Below are 9,590 nucleotides of genomic sequence, written 5' to 3' on the forward strand. Positions count from 1 at the left end.
CAGGCAATGACCAGGGGTACCCCAGGAAGGTCCATGCCCATGTCTGAATGCTTCCCACCTGGGCGTGGGCACTAGCCTGGAAGCTCCTCTCCGCCTATGCACTGGGCCGTTCCTCCCAGCAGCCACACTTTCACGTTCTCCTTGCCCCGGAGGAGGGGGAATTGTCCCTAAATGCTGAGCTGGAAGTTTTCCTAGGCACTCGCTACAACTGTAGTCTTCAAAGTCTGCAAACTTTTTCCAGTAGCAGGACTCATCATTCAAAGGAAACTTTGTCACTTTGCCCTTGCCTTTGCCCCCAAAAAAGTCGGGCTGTGATCTGCAGCGATGAGAATGGCCCTTCCTCCCCCGACTCCTGCAGCTATCCAATTCTGCACCCCTCTTCCAGCCGCCAGCCATGTTCTCAGTTCCCAGGCCAGGATCTGCCCCCAATCTCCTGCTCAGAGCTGGAGCCTCGAAGAGTGCAGTCTGGGCCACCCCCTGGTGGCCACTTAGAGAAGCACATGTGTCCCACTGACGCTGATGGGTCAGTCACCACAGTCCTGGGGACCTCATTCCAAATAGACAAAGTGAATTTACTTTGCAAATGCAGCTTCGAGACAAGTCTCCAGTCCTTCCTATTCAGAAATTCTGGAGAAGGCACGAAGACTGGCCAGGGACTCCCCACCCTCTTCCCATCATTCCCTGGTCTGGTCATCACACACCGGAATAGAAATTCCTGGTCCAGTTCCCTACCAAGAGTCCAACTTCTTTCTTTACATCTGGGAAAAGGAGCTCACTACCCCCAAGTCTTACTTATCACCTTTTCTGCGCTGGGAGCACCGGGAACTCTGACCTCCTGGGACTCACACTACTCACTTACCTGTTGCGAGAGGTGAGCAAACAAGGGTTACAGATGCGCCGACAGGCACAGAGATTGAGTGGCCCATTCTACAAGCATGTACACCCCTACCTACCTCTTCCCAGGGCTTTTGTATTCAGAGGAATTAAATCGTAGAATCTTGGTGACATCTGGAGTCCAGCTGCCCCCTAGATTCTGCCAATGCCACCTGAGCACTTGCTCTCACCAGGCCCCTCCTGATGCGGTGCCCATCAGTCCTCGCAACACTCTGTAAGGGCAGTGTGTCCATGCCCAACAGGCAGATGCGTACAGGGGTGCAAAGGGGAGGTCACTTACCCAGGGCGACACCAATAGGCATTTGCAAAGTTGCACTTAATGTCAGGCGTGCTGGTGGCTCCTGCAGCTCAGACTTCCCTGCACCCACACATGACACCTGCGCCAAAGCCAGGCCCGCCAAGAAGGTTCAGAGCAGACTGTGAAACCAGCAGTTTGTCCCCAGCCTGTCCCTCATGCCCCTTCATCCCAGTCCTGCCTCCCACCTGGAGGCCCAGGACCATTCCACCCAGACCCTGCACCAGCAGCTCCTGCCTGGATGGAAACATCTCCCCCAGCTCACAGCCGCTTCATGCCAAGCAAACCCAGGACCTGGGGCCTGGAGCCTCTGGAACTGCTGTCTGAGAGCCCCCTCGGGGGGCAGGAGAGAGAGCCCAGGGTCTCGGCTGATTTGACAAGTCACCACTGTGGGCCTCCAGTGCCATACAGATAAAATCTAGATACTACTGTCTTCCTTGAAGGATAATGATCAAATGAGATCAAATGTACAAACACCCAGCACACAGTAGGTATTCAACAGAGTGTGCCTTCCTCATCCTCACCTTGCTCTTGTTAGTCAGGAAACCCCAGGGGTGTCAGCAATGCTAAGGCTAGGCCAGGTGCCCAGAGGGCCAGCGTGGTGGTGACCTTGGAGTGGGAAGGCAGCCCCAGGTAGAGAACCCTGGGGAATCCTGTCAGCCAGCTGGTGGTCTGGCTGTTCCCTACTAGCACCCCATCTGGAAAAGCCCTTCCAGAGCCATACAGGGGCCACTGGGGTTTCTAGAAAGGCTGCTTTCTGCTTCTCTGTGAAGGAATGACCAACCCGCCCATGCTTTCCGGAAGTGGCCATATCACCGCCCTTCCCAGTTGCCCTTGTTTCCCTGTGCTCATCTCCCCCGGCCAGCCTGCCACTCTCCCACTTGGGGAGGGTCAGCTCTGCCTCTGGCCCCAGCTGCGCCCGGGAGAGGGTCCTCTCCAGGCTCCTGGCAGCCAGCCTCTTCCAGAACACACATATGCCTGCTCTTCTGGCGTGGCCCTGGGGCTGCGAGCCAGAGCCTTGTGACTCTGCTCTTCCTCCAGCCCCATCGTTTTCCCTTCCTCGTGGGAATCTGCGCTCTGGCCACCAGGAGGCGCTGTTCCCCCTCAGACCTGATGAGACCACAAGTCAGAACCATTAGAGACCAAACTACAAACATTACTTACACTAAAAATTGTATGTATTTACTTAGTAAGATTAATAAAACTTTACTTAAAAATAATAAAATAAAAGAGGCAGAAGCCAAGTCATCACGGGGAGTGCAAGGGGAAGACAATGGCCTTTGTCTAATCGCTGCTATGAATCTGGCACTTCCCACGCAGGACCTTACCTCATCCTCCCACCGCCTCAGTAGGGGTGGGGTCAGGGGGCACCGGGCAGGGTTCTAAGTCACGAACAACAGAAACCGACCTCTGGCTAACATAAGCAAAAAATAAACGTCCTGCTCACAAAAGCGGCAGAAAAGGGCTCCAGGAAGCTGGCAACAGGAGACAGCTAAGATGGGGCCTCCAGTGCGGTTTGAACAGGATGCTGCCCCTGGCCTCTCGGCTCTCAGCTGCCGCTGAAAATTATCTCCAAGGGTCCCTAGTGCTTGTGGTACTGCTTCCCTCTGTCACCTAACCTCACCCTAGCTGACCTGAAATTTCATGCTGCTTCTGCATCACAAGCTCAGGGAAGCAAGCGGCTCCTCCCAAGCTTTGGTCCTGTCACCCCAACTTCAATCTTTATTCATTCAGCCAGTGCTAGGTCCCTGTGGACACCAAGCACCTAGACCCAGGCTCCCAGACTTCAGCTTTCCCTCTGAGGCTGCTGCTCACTGCTGCCTGCCTGTGGTAGAGTTGGAGGGGTGGGGGTTGGCAGAGGACTGGCTGCTGTACTACTGGCTGAGGAATTAGAACTGCATGGCCCCAGGGGTGGTGGGGAGTCTTGCGGGGAGAACAGATCACCTCTCTAACCAGAACTGGCCCTGACTGGAGGAAGAGGCGACCTACACCTGTAGGGGGCTCCCTCTGTCAGGAGAGTGCCTCTGGAGACCCAGACGGTAAGGGTAGGGGTTCAGGAAGATGGGCTGGGGGCAAGGACAACAAGGCAGCAGGCAAGGACCTTCTTCTTGGAAGGGGAGCCATGAGACCTGTGGCAGGAGTGGCAGTGGAGACCCCAAGGAGAATTCAGTCACTCACTTACTCACTCAATACATATTTACTGCTACAGGCTCAGTGCCACCCCGTGGAAGGACAGAGAAAAAGGAGCCAGTCCCTGTCCTCAGAGAGCTTCCCCCACCCAGACACACACTGCTTAGAATTAAACTCGGAGGGGCTGTACAACCAAAGGGAAGGGACATATCCCACCTGGTCCCTGGAGCCCACTGAAAAAGGGCACTCCAGGCCCCATCCCTGACGCACAGGTGGCTTCTGGAACTCCTTTTGGCTCAGGAAGGGTCCCCTTCCTATCCAGCCCTACCCCACTCTCAACCAAGGGAGGGGACTTTTGAAAGCAGCCCTGATCTGACAGGGACAGATGTTGGCACCAGGCTTATTCACAGGTATAACACCTGGACAACAGGATTTGCATGTAATTTGCAAAAGCTTGGCCTGACGCTCAAGCCAGGCAAACCTCTGGTTCCTGCTCCTGGTGCTCTGTCGCCTCACCCTAGGCCAAGTTTCCAACCTTTGCACTACAGAGAACGCCAGGACCCTTTTCTTGCTTTCCCCTAAACAGTTCCCACGAAGAAGCCAGAACAGGACCGACTGGGGCTCCCAATCCGCAAAGCAGAGCCTGGGGACTTCTGGGTGGAGGTTGGTCCAGCTCAGAGCTGAGAGCTGGCAGGTGAAGGTCTCTGGGCAGCTCTGAGGGGAAAGCCCTAACCTGTAAGAGGTTTTGCAAGCCCAGGACTCCAGGGGAAATCCAAGGAAGCTTCTGGACCTGCCCAACCCCAGTGGCCCCTGGTCCCTGGAAAGTAGTCAATGCGCCCTCAGTATTGGGTGAATGGATGATGGAGGGCTTCAATTCATCAGTCATTGTGAAACTGTCAGCTCAGGAACAGACAAAAGCCTCAGGGAGCTGGACTTGAATTCATAGAGGACAGCAGGGGAGAGCCAGGACTACACAGCCTGCTTCAGGAGTCAGAGAAAAAATATTCATCTAACTGCTGGTGAGTGAAAGGTGCCTTGAGCCAAAGCACTGTGCCTGCAATTCATACCTCATCTCATCTTAGCATCATAAGTACCCTGTGAGGTCGGCCTCTCACTCCCATTTTAGAGATGATTAAACTGAGGCTCAGGAATGTTAAGTGCCTTTTGCTTAAGGTCACACAGCTGGGCAGGCGTAAGGCCAAGACTCTAACCCAGAAGCTATTAGGATAAATTGGGTGAGAATGATGCGATGGCATCCTGGGTCCTTCCTCTGCTTCCTAGGATCTGATAGCTGAGTTCCCGGGGATTCCTCTTCAGTTTCCTTAGCGGCAAAATGCAATGATACTTACCTCACAAATATATTGCAAAGATTAAATGGCAATTAAGGCGTGTAAAGTGTTTAGGATAGTGTCTGGCACATGGTAAGCCTGGTATTAGTTAGTGTTACCTATTATTATTATTATTATTATTATTATTACTACTACTACTACTATTACTAACTGAAATTCATGGGCGGCCGGATGGCTCAGTTGATTGGAGCACATGCTCTTGACAGTGGGGTTGCCGGTTCAATTCCCACATGAGCCTGTGAACTGCGCTCTTCACAACTAGATTGAAAACAAAGGCTTGAGCTTGGAGCTGAGCCAACGGTGGGCAACCAGTGGGCTCAGTGTTTAGAGTGCGGTGCTCATAACATCAGGGTCACCAGTTCGATTCCCACATGGGCCAGTGAGCTGCTCCCTCCACAACTAGATTGAAGGTGGCGACTTGACTTGGAGCTGAGCTGTGCCCCCCACTAGATTGAGAAAAACAAAAAAACAACAACAGCAGCTTGACATCCTGGAGAAATGCACGGTTCCCCAATATTCCCCATTAAAAAAAAAGAAAGGAAGAAATTCACTCATTCATTCAACCAACGTCTGAGAAGCGGGTTCCAGCGGGTTCCAGCCTCCAACTACACATACGGAGACCCGCACCCAGGGGAAAGTCAGTGCTACAATGCTGAGAAATGGGCCATGAGGGGCACAGGAGAGGGGGGTAGCCTAGCCTTGAGATTTGGGAAGTGTCACTGCAGCTTCCTGGAAGACAAAAAGCCAGTCAATTCTCCACCCAGAAGCAGGAAGGATCTTTTCAAAATGCAAATGCACAGTAGAGGCTGTGGTAAGCCCTCCAATAGCAGGGTCCCTCTGCCCTGAGGAGGGGATCCAAAGACTCCATGGTTCACAGGTGGCCCTGCAGGCTCTGGCCACTCGGCCTCTGCTCCCAAGGCTCGGCCCCCATGCCCTGCACCTCACCCCGTCCTGGCCTCCTTCCCCTTCTCCCAAAGCTCAATCCCTTCCAGCTCCAGAGCCTCTGTTCCCATTGTCCCCTCAGCCTGCTTCTCAGGCATCGCTCCTCCTGCAGGGCCTAAGCTCTTGGGAGGTGGCTCCAGTGTCCTGTACGCACATCACAGCTGCACAGCTCCTGGGAACTCATCGCCTTGGTGACCATCTGTACTCCCCCCAGACAGAACATTCACCGAGACAGGGACTAAGGAGGAGGAAAGATATATGTGCCATGAGGGAAGCACCAAGAAAGGTTGCAGGGATCCCAGGTACCTTGACCAATTCATGTCGTGGACTTGGCTCTGGATCTGCCCACTCTGGGGAGATTGCAAATCAGGGAGCCCAGGACCCTTGACCTTCAAGGTAGAGGACCAGCTAGTTAACCCCCATGGTGTGGTGGGGGAGGCCCTATGTGCATGCTGCCTCAGGCCATAGGAGTGGGGTCCTCCAGCTCCCAATGGCCTCTCAGTTGTGTCACCACCACTAAAGCCCCGAATCCACCAAGCCACCACCATCAAGACTTCTGCCACCATCATGTGGGAAACAGAGACTAACTTTCCTAGGAAATCCCCTTGGAGCAAATTGGTACAACGAAGAGAACAGACTTTCATTTGGCATTTAAAAAAAAAAATGCTTGCGCCTAGTAAGTACTCAGTAAATATTAGCTATCATCATCAGTAATAATAATAAAGTACCTGGCACATAGTAGGTGCTCATTAAATGGTAGTTCCCTGGTCCCAGGGGGACAGAAGTTGGAGACAGTTGGCAGCCACCATCCCCACGAAGTCAGAGCTGCAGGAGAACACCAAATGCAACCCTTTGGTACACAGATGGGGAAACTGAGGCCTGAACAGGGAGGACTTGCCCAAAGGCAGAAGCGATTTCTGTCCCTCGAACTTGGGTCTCTTATGCCAACGCATTGTCCTCATGATAAACTCAGCCAGCCCAAGGAGAGAGGTTTGCAACGTGTGACACCCCTAGATTCAGATGGGCAATGCTTACTCCCAAGGAGAGCTTTGTGCGTTTGGGAGCTCAGGCTCCTTGAGGAGAATGCAGGCTGAGGCTTTGCTTTGCCTCTGCAGGAGGCGAGCACAGCTTCTTGACTTGGTGCAGCTCATGGAAGCCTGTTCTCCTGCACATCAGGAAGGGAGAGAGGTCACATGGGAGGCCCACCTGGCCCCCTGTCGATTCCACAGCTGCTGAGTCTTTAGCAGGTGTGGATATCAGTTTGGTCATCCAGCCCAGCAGCCCCTGGTGTTCAGAGAGCAGGGGCCCCTCTGGGCACTTGCTGTCTCCTGGCTTCTGGCCTTCCCTAGGACCTCAGCCCTAGCACTGGTCTGGTCTCCCTGACCACCTTCCTTAAGCCCCCCTTCACACTTCTTCACCCCTTGACCCATCCCCACAGGTCAGTGAGACCCTGAAGCAGGGAAGTGGCATTCACACTGGGCCTGAGTGACCTCAAACTCATGCCCTTCCTGCTTGGTCTCCCTGCCACCCAGATATCCCCAGTGCTGTGTCCTGTCGGTGCCAACACCAGTCCTCTTTCCCAGTGACGGCTCCTTCCACCTTCCAGTCTTTTTCTGGAGGAGGCTCATTCCCCAAAGGCCTGGCAGAATTCCGGAGTGTGACGGTGATGAGAGGGCCAAAGAACAGCTCCCAAAGCAGGAGGGCCAGCCATGCAGGTCACCCCAGGTGCTGTCAGCAAGGGAAGCTGCTCACATCAGCTCAGCCTGGGCACCTGCTCTGCAGGAAGTTGAGGGGACTTTGCTGGAAATCTGCCTTTAATCTTGGCTTCCTGTTTTCTGCCCTGGGGGACGCCCAGACGGGACTGAGTTTCAAACTATTTCACACCAGCTTCTCTAAACTGTCATCTCAAAGCAAAGAGGCTGGGGAAGGGGAGGAGCTAGGGTGGCTGAGAAGAGGCCCTTCCCTTCCCAGGAGACCCTGAGAGCAGACTGCAGCCCACCCATGAAGGTGCTTAAGCTCTGGACCTCTGGCCATCAATAACCAACCTAACTTTGCATCGAGCTACCCAGTTGGATCTTATCAAAATGCAGCCCAAAGTTCTGAGCTCCATTCCCTACCTCCGGGGTCTCCAGCTTCTCCTCTTTTCTCCTTTTCCTCATGCCAGGGACAGGTAGCCCAGCCTGGGAAAGCTAGTGCTTGTGCCTACCTGGCTGGGACGGGGCTCCTCATCAATTCCTCCCAAATCCTAAAACCCAAAGCCCCTGCTCTAATGATTTCCTTTCCTAAAGTCCACTGCATGGGGAAGCTTTGGAGGTCCTCAGACCTGAAGCCCACGCCTTGGAATGGACTCTGAGAAAGTTTTTTCCTGTTCTGAGCCTTGGTGTGTAAAAAGTGGCTCCAAATCCTGGCTTGACATCTCCATATCTCACAGGTGTCTTCAACTCAGTTTGTCCAAAATCCACCTCCTGAGCATTACTCCCAGCCTGCCCCTCCCCCAGGCCCTCCCACCTCAGCAAACACTACCACAGTTTCCTCGATTGCTCCAGCCACACCTGAGGACCAGGCCTGCTTTCTCCTGTGGCCTCACTCCCCACAAACAGCCTTTCATCAAGAGCTGTCACATGGCTCTCCTTTGTCCATCAGAGCTCACTCCTGTCACCACCGGCAGGACCATGCAAAGCATTGTCCTGGTCTCCTGCCCTTCACTCAATCATGTCACTCCTCTGCTTAAAATCCTTCAACAGCTCCCCATTGCTCATGTAACAAAACCCAAACTCACGTAACCAAAGCTTTGGTCCGCAGTGCCCTCCAGGCCCTGGCCCCTTCCTCATACTACTCTCCCCCGCTTACTGATCTTGTCCCTCAAGCTGCCGAGCCACCTGTACCTGACTCCTGGTCCACGCGCCTCCGTCGGGCACTCATCACCTTCATACCACAGGGTCTAATTGCCCTGCTTACTGATTTCTCCTCTTGGGCAAGACCCATACTTACTCTTTGCTCACTCCTTCATCTCCAGCATCCAGAACAATGCCTAGCACTTAGTAGGTGCTCAATAAGTATTTGTTGAATGAGTGAATGAATGAATGAAGAGGTTGGAAGTTACTTGGCTCTTCCACTAGAGGAGAGTTCTGTGGGAACAGGGCCCTTTATTGATTTGTCCCCTGTGCCTATGGTTCAGGGAAGTTAAAAAACTTATTTCACTCTGCTGTGAAGAGGTGGAGTCAGGATTCAAATGCAAATCTGTTTGACTCCAAAGTTCACACTCTGGGCCACATAAACCCAGGGAAAATGTCAAATGTACTTGGGGTTAAGGGAAGATGGGTAGGTAACAAAACTGGGACAGGGATTAGAGCCTTTTCCCCAAGTCCCCACAGTCCTTTCCCATTTTGCAAGCTGACTCAGCCAGGGTAGGGGAGATGTCAACTTCTCCCTTCCAGAAGGCTTTGCAGAGCTGCTGAAATGCTTCCCTTTAGGCTAAGAGGTGGCCCCATCCGGCCCCACTTTATCATTCCATCTTGACCTCAGAGGAAAGAAAGGGAAACCAACTGAGCTAAGCACCCCCTCCTCCCTCCCCCAAAGCCGTTATCTTGCTGAATCTGTACCATCTCTCATAAGAGAGATGTATTTTGAGCCTGATCTTACAGAAGAGGAAACTGAGCTCCGAGACCTTAAGTAACTAACCCAAGGTCACACAGCTAGTAAATGGCCCCACTGAGATTTAAGATTTGAACCTTAAATTCGTGCTTTTTTCCACCATAGCATCTCTGAGACTTACTGGATATCTCCTCAAAGAGTAGGGGTGTGACTACCACTCCCCTCCTTAAAGGGCTGGAGCCTTAGTGGCAAGCTGGCTAGGGGTGCATTGGGTCAGAAGGTCACCTGTGGTTTGGGTGAAGGCACACCCAACTCCTGCTCCTGGTATGTAAGGCTCTTTGCAATCTGCAGCCACAGTCTCCCCAGCTCACTCTCCCACAGGGCCC

The sequence above is a fragment of the Rhinolophus sinicus genome, linkage group LG03 (assembly GCF_036562045.2).
Source record: "Rhinolophus sinicus isolate RSC01 linkage group LG03, ASM3656204v1, whole genome shotgun sequence".
NCBI lineage: Eukaryota > Metazoa > Chordata > Mammalia > Chiroptera > Rhinolophidae > Rhinolophus > Rhinolophus sinicus.